Below are 11,814 nucleotides of genomic sequence, written 5' to 3' on the forward strand. Positions count from 1 at the left end.
TTGTTCAAGATTTTGCCCATAGCATCTCTCAGTATTGCAACTTGAGACTTGCATTTATTCTTCAGTTCTTTCTCCTTGAGAAATACCAAGCAAGTTCTTCCCTTTTTATTCTTTCACTCCAGATTTTTACATAATTTATTATAATACATGGCATTGTCTTCTTGAGCTACCTTCTGAAATCTTCAGCTTTTTTACCTCGGTATCTCTTCCCTTTGTTTTGGCTTCTCAACACTTTAATGCAATTTTCATTATTTTTTTAAATGGATGTTAATAATAAAGAATTATTTCTGAGAATCTATGCCTTTTGAAATATTATAGTCCTTTATAGACATATGTTTAACCTACAATGCATGTATTATCTTTGGGAGAAAAAAAGATTAGCATAGCAGCATATTTTACATTTATGTTTATATTATAATTTTTACCTTCTGGCCTATTCCCTACTAAACCTAGCAGATAAGGCATATCAGATAAAACATGTATTTTACTCAAACTCGAATAATTAGTATGATGCATTTGATTTAAGCTGTATAACTGTGGAACTTATTTTTAAAATGTGAACATTTTACATTAAGTTTTCTGGCTTCCAAATGAATGCTTTTTTCTACTAAACAGTCTTTCTGCTTTGCTAATAACATCCACTTACCGAATCACAGCTACTTCCTAAGCAAATACACATAAAATCATACATTTATCATAATTATTTCTAATTTAAAAAAAGCAACAAAGGAAAGAAATACTGAAGCAAAAGAGATGAACAGAAGATTTTAATAGACAACTCCAGAAGACAAAAGCAAATAATATAACAAAATATGTTCTATTATCACATACATGTGTTTTTGAGAGACACAATTCAATCAGCATGTTATTTTGGAAAGCTCTGAATGACACACTAGAAGACTCAATTTCTACTTCTGATTTCTACCTAGAGCTGTTGCAACAGAAATACTCTAAGTCTGTAGCTTGAAGAAACAAAGATTCCTTTCCCACTCTTAAGGAGTCCAGGAGTCTGAATCCTGGGCATCAGCTGTGGGAGAAAGCTTTTTTTGTCAGCTTCTAGCAGTGGTTGGCAATTTTTGGCATTTATAGGCTTGTGGAGGTATCTGTCTATAGCATCTGTCTTCCTCTCCCCACTGGCCTGTGTGTCTCAGTATCCTGCTCTTTTTACAATTCTGCAACAATTATGTTTAGGATCTATTGTACTCTAGTATGATCTCATCAGCACAGCAAAATTCCCAAAATCAAACCAGTTTCTCTAGAGTTGATTCTCACTCATGGTGACTTCACAATGGCAGAGGTGAACTATGTTTCAGAGGATGATCAGCAGTCGACAGTCAGGTATTGTGGGGTCTTGAACTGCAAACCTTTCAGTTAGGAACCAATCTGTGCTGCTCAGAGAATCCACCCATCAAAAGGAGATCTCTGTTTGCAAACAGCGTCTCAGTGCAGGTCCAGGGGTTAGGATTTCACACATTACAGGGTAAGGGGAACACAAGCCCTCCTCAACAGCTTCCAGCTTGTCCAATAAAACAAGGAACAAAGTATCTTTTTCTGCTTTCTCACCTTCTGGAGTGGAAGAAAGCAGCTGTGATTGTGAGTGGTCAGTTCCTACTGCTGGACAACAGGAAAAGGTAGAGATGTCGGCACATGGCATATAGAGAATGCAGGCTTCCTGTTCTCATCAGCTCACTCTGGTTTGAGAAAACGAGTCACACAATCTTGAAAAGCCAGGGAATGGCTGATTCCATGCCTTGGCCCTACCTTTTCTCCCTTCCTGTAAACTCTCCTTGTCCTTTCCACTTAACAAGGCTCAGCTCAAGTCCCACCTCCTCCTGGAGGCCTCTTGGTTTTTCTGGCTCTGCAGACACACAATGCCCATATTACGTATAGCTTGGCTCACAAAACTGACCATGTAGGGGGCTGCCGCCTCACAACTGGCATGAGGAGTCTTCCTTCTTTGACAGGAGAGGCCACTTTCTTCACCTCTGGGTCCCACAGCTCTGAGTATTCACCGTGAGCTAGGTGCCTGGTGGCACAGACACTTCAAACCTCACTGAGTGCATGGATTTCTGGGATCTATGTTTTCGTTTCTTAGTGCTGTTATAACATGAAAAAAACACAACCACCTCAAAACAACAATACCCACTGGCATCAAGTCACTTCCAATTCATGGTGACCTGGGATTCTGGGGCTATTAATCTTTATGGGAGAAACTGCCTTTTAAAAAAAAAATATTACTGTTGTTAAGATTCAAACCACAGACCTTCAGGTTAGTGGTACAACACATAAAGCACCAGGCCAGTTAATGCCTTTAAACTGTGTTGCTTGCAAAGAAAAGGGAATATACTAGGGACTGCTAAAAGAACAAACAAATCTGTCTTAGAAGGCGGGCAGCCAGTGCTCCTTAGAAGCAAGGTTGGCGAGACTTCATCTCCCATACTTTGGACATATTATTAGCAAGGCCAGTCCCTGGAGAAGAAGGTTATGCTTAGAAATGTAGAGGGTTAGCAAAAGAGAGGAAGGCCTTCAACAATGCAGACTAACACAGTGATTGCAACAAAGGGCTCATGCAGAAATTATGAAAATGGCGCAGGACTGGGCAGGATTTGTTTGCTGTACATTAAGTCGATGTGTGTCAGAGCCATCTCAACAGCACCAAACCACATAACAGAAGTACCACAGATGTATGGCATTAACAATTAGAAATAGGCTCTCGTAGTTTAGGGAGCAAGAAGTCCAAGTTGAAGGTAATAGCGCTAGGGAAAGTCTTTCTCTGTTGGCTCTTGGGGAAGCTGTTAGTCTCCTTTCAATATCTATGGGATGATGTACCTTGGAGATGTCCTCTTGTCTTGGCATCAGTCTTGGCCTGTGGAGAACTTTGATCCAAAAGACATGCCCTGCTCCCAGCTCTTCTTTTCTAGTGGCACTGAGATCCTTTTCTGTTTACTTCTTTGTCCTTTCATCCTTGTAAACTAAAACATGATGCAGGGCACGTCCCAGTGAAATGTCCCCTACGTTGGATCAGGGTGGTAACTTGTATACGAACCCTGTCTATGAATCAAAAAAATGAAGCCTCCTCATGAGGAAACTCTGGTGACTTAGTGGTAAGGACTCAAAGGTGCGTAGTTTGAATCAAACAGCTGTTCTGTGGGAGAAACACAGGCAGTCTCGTCCTGTGTGACCTACTGCTTCTGAAAACCCACTGGAGGGTCAGCTAGAGGTCAGTTCCAGCTCGACAGTATAACAACAATCCTAAATAACATAACCTAATTTGCCTCATTAATCAAGCTTACGTTCCTTCTGACCACTGAGTCACAAGTGACTCACTTGACCCTTCACTAGGTTTCTGAGACTATAAACTGCACAGGGAAAGACTGACCATCTTTACCCCAAAAGCTCAATAATAACGAACTCAAACCATCTGAGAGGTTCAGACCTTGTATGGCATTGCAATGCCCTACAGGCAAGGCCAACAGGGCTCTTGCCTCATTAACAGAGGTCAGGATTCAGAACACATCACTAAAGGAGAATAATTATGTTACATCACATCCTAGGGATGATTACATCATCACATAGCTGCCAAATGACATCACCTTCTAACTGCCGCACCACTGACTATCATAGAGTTGTCACATGTTTCGGAAGACATAATTTTAACCATGACATTTTTTTTGCATGCACAAACTGGTTCAGAGACTGTGCGGTGCATCTTTAAGATCCTGTGTGGTGCTGATACCCGGTCCAGAATGGAACTGACATAGCAAGGTTGTAAAGTCTTTACAGATAATAAATGCCACCATGTCAGAAAGAAGAAAGTGAGCGTAAGTCCTCATGGTCCACAGTTGCAACACAACTGAGGCAAAATTTAGACTCAGCAGAGAGGACACTCAGTCTCAGAATAAGCTCCTTCAGAATGAGGGGTCCTAATTGTCCCCAGACTCCTCAAGCCTCCAAGCCGTCAGAGATGCTGGACAACGCTGTAAGACACACACACATGTCCAGGATGCCTTCTGGACCCTCTAAGCCCTGTTCTCACCTGCCCCTTCGGTTCTGAGGGTCCCTTCTCCTCTGCTGATGCTGTACCTTGAAAGGCCTCCTGTCGTGCCACATGAAAATACTTCAATCTCTGCCTGGTTCCTGGGAGCCAATGCAAAGCATAGGAAGAAGAGAAGCTCCAAGGGCAAAGGTCCAGACGTGCGCTTAAAAAGAGCACATACTTTATCATTTTGATTTTTCTAAGTGTTCCAAGGTTGATCTTGGCATATTGTTTGGCAGGACAAGTGACTGAATGTCTATGTGTCATGTTCGTATTCACTGAATTAAAACTAAACCGTGATACCATAAAAATGATTTTTCTTGTGTTCTTCATACCCTATGATCTTATTTTCAGGTTTTGAATTTATTAAGACTAAAACGTTCAAATGCTTTTGATAACTCTCAGAAGCATCTACATGAGTTGGAATCCCACAGGGATCAAAAACAATCTCTGTCAATTTCTCGTATATTTTTTCCTAGAGAGATATTTTAAAGTAACTAATTGATGTCATGATTTGTAACCAAAAAATGAGGACTGGATTTTTCAAAAGAAAAGTTTAAGTATTTATTGGTGCTATGGATCTTGAGACATTCATGAACAATACTTTTGTGTGCACTGTAAAAATACGTGTGCCAAAATTATAATTTATTAGCTTCTTAATTTTGTAATGCTCAATTCTGTTTGAATAAAGTGTAATCGCTACTGGTTTTATATTAAAAAAAAAAAAAGAACACACAGAAGTCATTTCTGCTTCCTTCATGATGATCCCTTGCCAGTACCCCAGGTTTTTGTTGAATTTTACTTGGTCCATGATTAAGGTATGGTGATAGAAGATGGGATGTTAGGAATTTAAATTTTTCAAACACATCCTCATAAAAACATCAGAGAAACAGACTGGGGAAGAAGGCAAAAAAAGATGAGCTTAGCTCGAAAGGTGATGAATTTGGGGTATCTGCACGGGCCTCTAAGAACTACCCAAAAAGGTAGCACGAAGCTTGAGTGTGCAGTTTCAGAGGCCAGCCAGGCCTCAGAGTCAGCTCCATGAATGTCAGCTGCATAATGCTGGTAAGCTGGTTTGGACTGGACACTGGGCAAAGGGCATGGAATGAAAGCCCAGGATGGGGAGGCCAGGCCTTAGAGAGCACATAGTGTGGAGGAGGAGGAGGCAGGGCTGGGTGGTCAGAGAAGTCAGGAGAGGCATGGAGAGGATGGTGTCAGTGAATTCCAGGGTAGAGGACAGGAGCATCAGGGCTAAGCAGCAACTGGAGGGACCATGTCTGGGTGGATGTGCAGGGGGTCCCGCCTGGGAAGGAAGTCTGTGTCCTGGATGTCAGGAGGATGACAGAGATCCAACAACAGCAGTGAGGAAGGAGGAAATATAGGGAAGACAAGGATGTGCCTGCGGGTGTGTGAAAACTTAGAGGCCCCTCCAGCTCCATTTACCTTCCTTCTATGTTCTGGTCTCTCACTTTGCATCCTGACCTTGCATTCCTCCATCTTAGAATGTTCATGCCTACCCCAGTGCCTTTGCACCTGCTGTTCTATCTACTTTCCAGTAGTGTAGACCATCGAGAGTTGCCCTGCTGACCCAAAGGTGAAGCCTTTCTGATGGTTCAAATTCACCAGCTCCTCTGACAGAGAAATATGAGCCATCTCCACCCATGAGCCTTACAGCCTTTGAAACACACACTGCAGGGTCAGCAATGAGTGGGTTCTGACTTTTTGTTGTTCATCAAGAAAGCCTTCCTTGATCTTATCTAAGATCTCCTCACTAACCCCAGGCACTCTGTCCTCCATCACTTTGTGATTTTCTTTTAACAGAAAACATAATAACCGAACTTAAAAAGCTAATAGCTTTTCTGGCTTATCCATCCCCTTTTCTAAACCCTAACACAGCAGGCACATGGTCTGATTTGTTTCTGTTGTACTTTCAGACCTCAGATGAGTGCCTGGCACACAGTAGGCGCTCACTGAATAATTTTTTTAAAAGTTGTGATTTTAACAAAAGTTTACAGAAAAGCTGGATTTTCATTCATCCTTTGTTGCATAATTTCCTCCCTCTCACTCCCTTACCTCTCCCTTGGTTCACTCTGCAATGCACCTCAAATTACATGCTTCTAAAATGAGTAGGTTTATGCCGAAGCAAGAGGAAGGATGGCAAGGGGCTTAGTAAACACAGAGAGGAGCTGCAACCAGGGGAGGAAGCTGGTTCCAGAGAGTAGGTGAAACTGCTTTCCAAGAACGGGGAGAACACGGCTGCAGCCTGAGGAAGTAAACAGAGGTTGGGATCTCCTTCCTCAATGTCAAGGAGAAGCAAGCATCTGCAGAGAAGCCCACATGCACCTTAGTCTTTAAATGGAAAAGTCTGCAGCATTTCAACCCAGCTAGGGACTGGTCCAGGTGAGCTCTGGTGGCCTAAGGGTAGCAAGTTGCTCTGTAACTCAAAGGTGCAAAGTTCGAATCTCCCAGCTGGTCTGAGGGAGAAAGGTAGTCAATCTGCCCTCACTTGATTTATAACCTCTGAAAACCTACTAGAGCGTCAGAATGGAGTCAGTTCTGACTGGAAGACTCGAGGAGACAAGAGACAGGGACTGGTCCAGGGGAATGGCAAGGACCGAAAGGAACTTGTAACCTGGGGTAGGATGTCAAGGCAGGGCTGCAAGTAAAAGGAACAATACTCAGCTCATCTCTGACAAGGGACACAAAGACAACATGGAACCCCAATCCTGGCTGGCGGGGCCCTGGGCAGGACAGAGGTCTCAGGAAGGGCAAGGCATGAGGTCCCTGATGAAGTGATGACATGGCCAGGCAGGGAGCCAGAGGTGTTACGAGTGGGAAGACGGTTCCAGAAGGTAAACAGCTTCCACTCAGGTCAGACAGGGAAAGTGGTGACGAGATTGAGGCTGAGGACAAGCATTATGGATTGAGAGAGTGTGTGTGTGTGTGTGTGTGTGTGTGTGTGTGTGTGTCCCCACCCCCCAACCTGTGTTGGAATCCAGCCCTGACAACCTATAGACGTGACCACACTTGGGAACAGGTTTCTCTTTGTTATGTTAATGAGATCTTATCAGTGAGGATGTGTCCCAAACTTATCACTGCTGAGCGATAACAGATAACAGAAGCTGCACAACCACAAAGGCGAGCAAGGACAAATGGGAAAGGATGTCATGTGGAGATCTACAGGAAATGAGAAAACCAGGGGCCCAGAGAAGCTGAGACAAGGACCTTCTCCCAGAATGAACAGAGAGTCCACTTTCCTCTAGAGCTGGTATACTAAAATTCAGACTGCTAGCCCCCTTACCTGTGAGGAAAGAAATTGTGGTAATCAAGACAAGGGTAGGGGAACAGGTGGGAGAGGTCTTGAGCTCCTGAGCTGGTCTCAGGAGGGCTGGTATTTAAGTTGAAAATCCTCCATTGGTCTGAAAATTAACATCCTAGTAAGGGAGAACCTGCATGCCAGACAGCCTCTAAATGTCTCCTTTCACTATGAGATCTATTTTTAAGGGCTGTTTGGTCTTTCTTTTTCGCCCCTCCTCTTTCCTTCCACCCACACCCTCTATGTGTCTGTGTGTTAGTGGTGCAGGGGTCAGAGGAACAGTAGACGGGCTGGGCTCAGCTTCCTGCCCTGCTCCAGACATCTCTCCCCTACTGGCTTGCTACCCCAAACCATCTGGAGAGGGCAGGGCTCCTCGCCACACCCCCAAACACACCTGCTGAAGTTCCCCAGGAGATTCCACTCACTCTTCAAGTGGCTAGGTCTGCTTTATTGTGAGTGTTTCAAGACTTCCTCCCTTCTGAACCATATGACAAGACTGGGGTGCAGAAAGGAAGGGGTATTGCCTTTAGGAGAAGTAGATTTTTCAGACACAGCACAAGTCACAGAATGATCTTTCTCCCCACTCTGCAAACCACAAACTCCACTCGCTGTTCACATCGCCCTTTGCCCTTACTCCAACGCTTGGTAATTCTGGAACTTTCATTCTTTGAGGGTGCAACCAAGGGTCAATTTAGCTTCACAGCCTCAGTGGGTCAATGAAGCTGGGTCAACAACATTACAAGTTCTCTAAACGACTGATGCATTTCTTTTTTTTTTTTTACATTTAGATTTAAAAATTTTAAAAACGTTGACTACTTCATCAAAGCTTATGAATACCATTTTGTAGACACAAACAAGATTATTCCATGTTCAAAAAACAAGAACTGTCCCAAATGTTATTACTCCACATCCTGCAGGCAAATGCCCAGGCCCCATAGCTCACGACCCATTTGTAACCGTGTCTTCTTCCATTTCCTCTTCACCATCATCATCGGGTCATGGTCTGCACTCTCTGCCGGGTATCTGACCTGACTGTAGTAGCCCTTTCAGTCTCTCCACTTCAGCCAATGTTGATGCATTTGCTATAGCATTCTTAATTGCCTCTACATCACCTGGAGATGCCCCCCCCCCCCTTCTTCTTGTCAGTTGGCAAACCAGCACCTGGATTAAAAGTTTTGTTTCTCCTGGCAATATCCTTTGCAAGTTGTGCGCCCCGTTTGCCCTTGAACATTTTCTATAGCATTATTAATTGTCTATACATCCCCTAGATGCCCCGCCCCCCTTTCTTCTTGTCAGTTGGCAAACCAGCACCTGGATTAAAAGTTTTGTTTCTCCTGGCAATATCCTTTGCAAGTTGTGCGCCCCGTTTGCCCTTGAACATTTTCTCTGCTTCCTGACACTCTTTTAGCTTTACTTTCTGGAAATCCAGTACTCTGACTTGTGGGACTTTATAAATGACATACAGCCTGTAATGCTTCTTATTTGTTACAGGGTTTCTGAGAATCTTAGGTAAGTCAGTGATTTCAGAGATGACAAAGGGTCCAGATCACCCAGCTCCACAAGACTGTTGTTGGTGAGAACGAGCTCTGTCAGACATGGTAGGGAATAGTCAAGTCCCTCACCTATGTGGCATATTCTGTTGTTGTTCACTAATAATGTTTTTAGTCTTCTCAACAGAGGAAAGCCATCCAGTTTTCTGATTTCATTGTCAGAAAAGTCAATAGCATCAAACTGGTCTAAGGTAGCACCTAGATTTTCAATAACAGGAATTTGATAACCACGGAGGTCGAGTTCTCGGTCCCGTACGGCACTGGTGTATTGAGCCGCCTGCTCGATCAGCTCTGCCGTCAGCTTCACCATCTTGCGGACACCTTGGCTTCCCGCTCCACATTTCTTGATATGAACCCTAGAAAAGATACTGCACAGCTTGGTGGCATAGTAGTGTCGAGCTGCTAACTGAAATTTTCAGCTATCTCCCTAGATAGAGAAGAAGAATCGATGCATTTGAATAACGGTGCTGGAGAAAAATACTGACTATCCAAAGACTGTCAGAAGAACAATCTGGTGTGCCTTGGGGAAGTGTGACGGGGGTGCTCCTTAGAAGCAAGGATGGGGAAGTGTTGTCTCACATACCATGGGAATATTGTTAGGAGGGGGCAGTCCTTGGAGAAAGGTGGACGGTCAGCATAATAGAAGAAAACCCTCAAGATGTACTGGCACGATTATAATAGTGGGCTCAAGTATATCAGAGATCATAAGGATGGCTCAGGATGGGGCCAGGCTCAGATCTATAGTTTACTGAGTGGCTATGAGTCCCAGTCAACCAAGCAGCCACTCTGAGGGAAAAATGTAAGGCATCCAGATGCGTTATTCCCTATAATAAGAAGCAGCCCAAATGTCCAACTGCACTGAATGGATTGAGAAACTGTGGTACATTCACACAATGGAATGCTATGCAACACTCAGGAGCAACAATTTTGAAAAATACTGCATAACATGGGAGAGACTGGAAAGCATTATGCTGAGTGAACTAACTCAGTCTCACAAGGACAAATATTGCATAAGACCATTATTGTAAAAATAGAAGGATAACTAGTAAAACATGTAAAGGGAGCCTAAGGGGGAAAGAGGTGGGGGAGAGGGGTAAGGATGGGTAGGAGCAAAACCAAAGGGTTGCAGGTTGCACAGTCTGGTGGGTGGAGAAAGGGGGTGAAGGAAATGAGAAGGATCCAGTGGGAACCTGAAAAGACAGGGAAATGATGGGCAAGGTCTAATGGTGATTCATTTTCTAAAACATAATGGATGGGAATGATTGTATGAAAGACAATGTGAATGAAGACTACTGTGAAACACAATGTATACCAACTTTGTAAGCGAACCAATATAAAACATAATAAACACTGATTTTTCTCTGGGGAAAAGAAAAAAAGAGATAAAGCCTCTGTTGCCATAAAGAGTTAGAGCCATGAGGTAGTTAGGATCAGCTTGACAACAGTGAGATTGGTTTTTATGGTTTCTGTAGTATAAGGAAGTATGAACAAACTCCTGGAAATGCTGTTGTGGGTGGGAGCAAGAGAAACATCGTAATGCCCCTGGTCAAGGAAATAGCTAAAATTTATATTAAAAAAACCCCCAAACAACCAAACCCACAAAATAACGCAAATGAAAAACAATGCATCAAACCCTGTGCCCAAAGTATGTAAGATGGGGCTTCAAAATCCTAGACTCCAAGGAGAAACTTGGTTTTACCCTCTCCAAGACAGACTATTTGTTTTCTTGGTGGTCCAGGATATGTTCAAGACTCTTCTCCAGCACAACTCAAAGGCATCAATTCTTCTAGCAAGTAACTGCTAAGACTATGGCCTGGATCAGGTGCCCCTCAGTCTCTAGACTGACATCACTGTGTCCCAGTACTCTGGAATAATCTTGGCTTATGGCAATTCCTGTATTAAAACCAAACACTGCTCCATGAGGTTTTGCTGGCTATAATCCTTACGGAAGCAGAATACTAGGCCTTTCTTCCACAGTCCCCTTAAGTGGGTCTGAACTGTCAACCTTTCAGTAAGAAGTTCAGCACAAGATACATTTAAAATTATTTCAAGATCCCTTAAATATGTTTAATCCACCAGGAGCTCCACAAGAGAAAGACAGGCAATCTGCTGTGCGATTCACAACCTCTGAAAACCCACTGGAGAGCCAGCCATGATAAGGTTCCAATAGCACAAAACACACAAGAAATACAGAGAGCTGTAAGGGGCACAGTCTATAGGAAGCAGCGGCCCTGGAGCCATGGAAATTACGATTTACAGCAGCGGAAAGTCTGCTGGAGGGGCAGTTGTGAGTCAGTTCTGAATTCACTTGATAGGAATGAGTCCTAGCTTTAGAAAAATCAACAGCACATTCATTAAATGTATTATCACTTAGCAATAAAAGCTTTAAAAAAGAGAATAAAACAAAAATGTATCAACAAAGAGCACTGGTGGCACTACAGTTAAGCATTCATCTGCTAACTGAAAGTTTGGTGGTTTGAACCCACAGTGGGTGAGAATCAGGTCTTTTTGGCCCCTACAAAGACTTACAACCTAGGGAATCTTCTTCCAACAGTTCTGTTGTCTTACAGGGTCATTGTGAGTTAGAAACAACTCCATGGTACAAAACAACATGCATAAATATGAGAAAATATCTAAGAATACAGTAAAGTTACCACATGACTTGTATATTGTTGTTGTTGTTATGTGCTGTCGAGTCGCTTGCGACTCATAGCGACCCTATGTACAACAGCCCTAAACTCTGCTGCTCTGTCCTGTGCCAATCGCACTGTCTCCGACACTCCCATCCCGATTATCCCAGTCACTGAATCAATCCAACTCATAGAGGGCCTTCCCCTCCTGTGCTGTCCCTCCACCCTCCCAAGCATGATGTCCTTCTCCAAGGACTGGTCTCTCCTCACAACATGTCCAAA

General features: G+C 43.5%; 1 protein-coding gene and 1 pseudogene across 1 annotated transcript in view; both read right to left on the reverse strand.

Annotated features, from left to right (window-relative positions):
• The window catches only part of FGD5 (FYVE, RhoGEF and PH domain containing 5), a 233,993-nt gene that overhangs the window by 103,375 nt on the left and 118,804 nt on the right, over nucleotides 1–11,814 (reverse strand). The window lies entirely within an intron of this gene.
• Nucleotides 8,292–9,212, reverse strand: LOC102846774 (annotated as a pseudogene).

Source organism: Elephantulus edwardii, unplaced genomic scaffold, assembly GCF_000299155.1.
Source record: "Elephantulus edwardii isolate Elephantulus edwardi_28Jun2011 unplaced genomic scaffold, EleEdw1.0 scaffold00306, whole genome shotgun sequence".
NCBI lineage: Eukaryota > Metazoa > Chordata > Mammalia > Macroscelidea > Macroscelididae > Elephantulus > Elephantulus edwardii.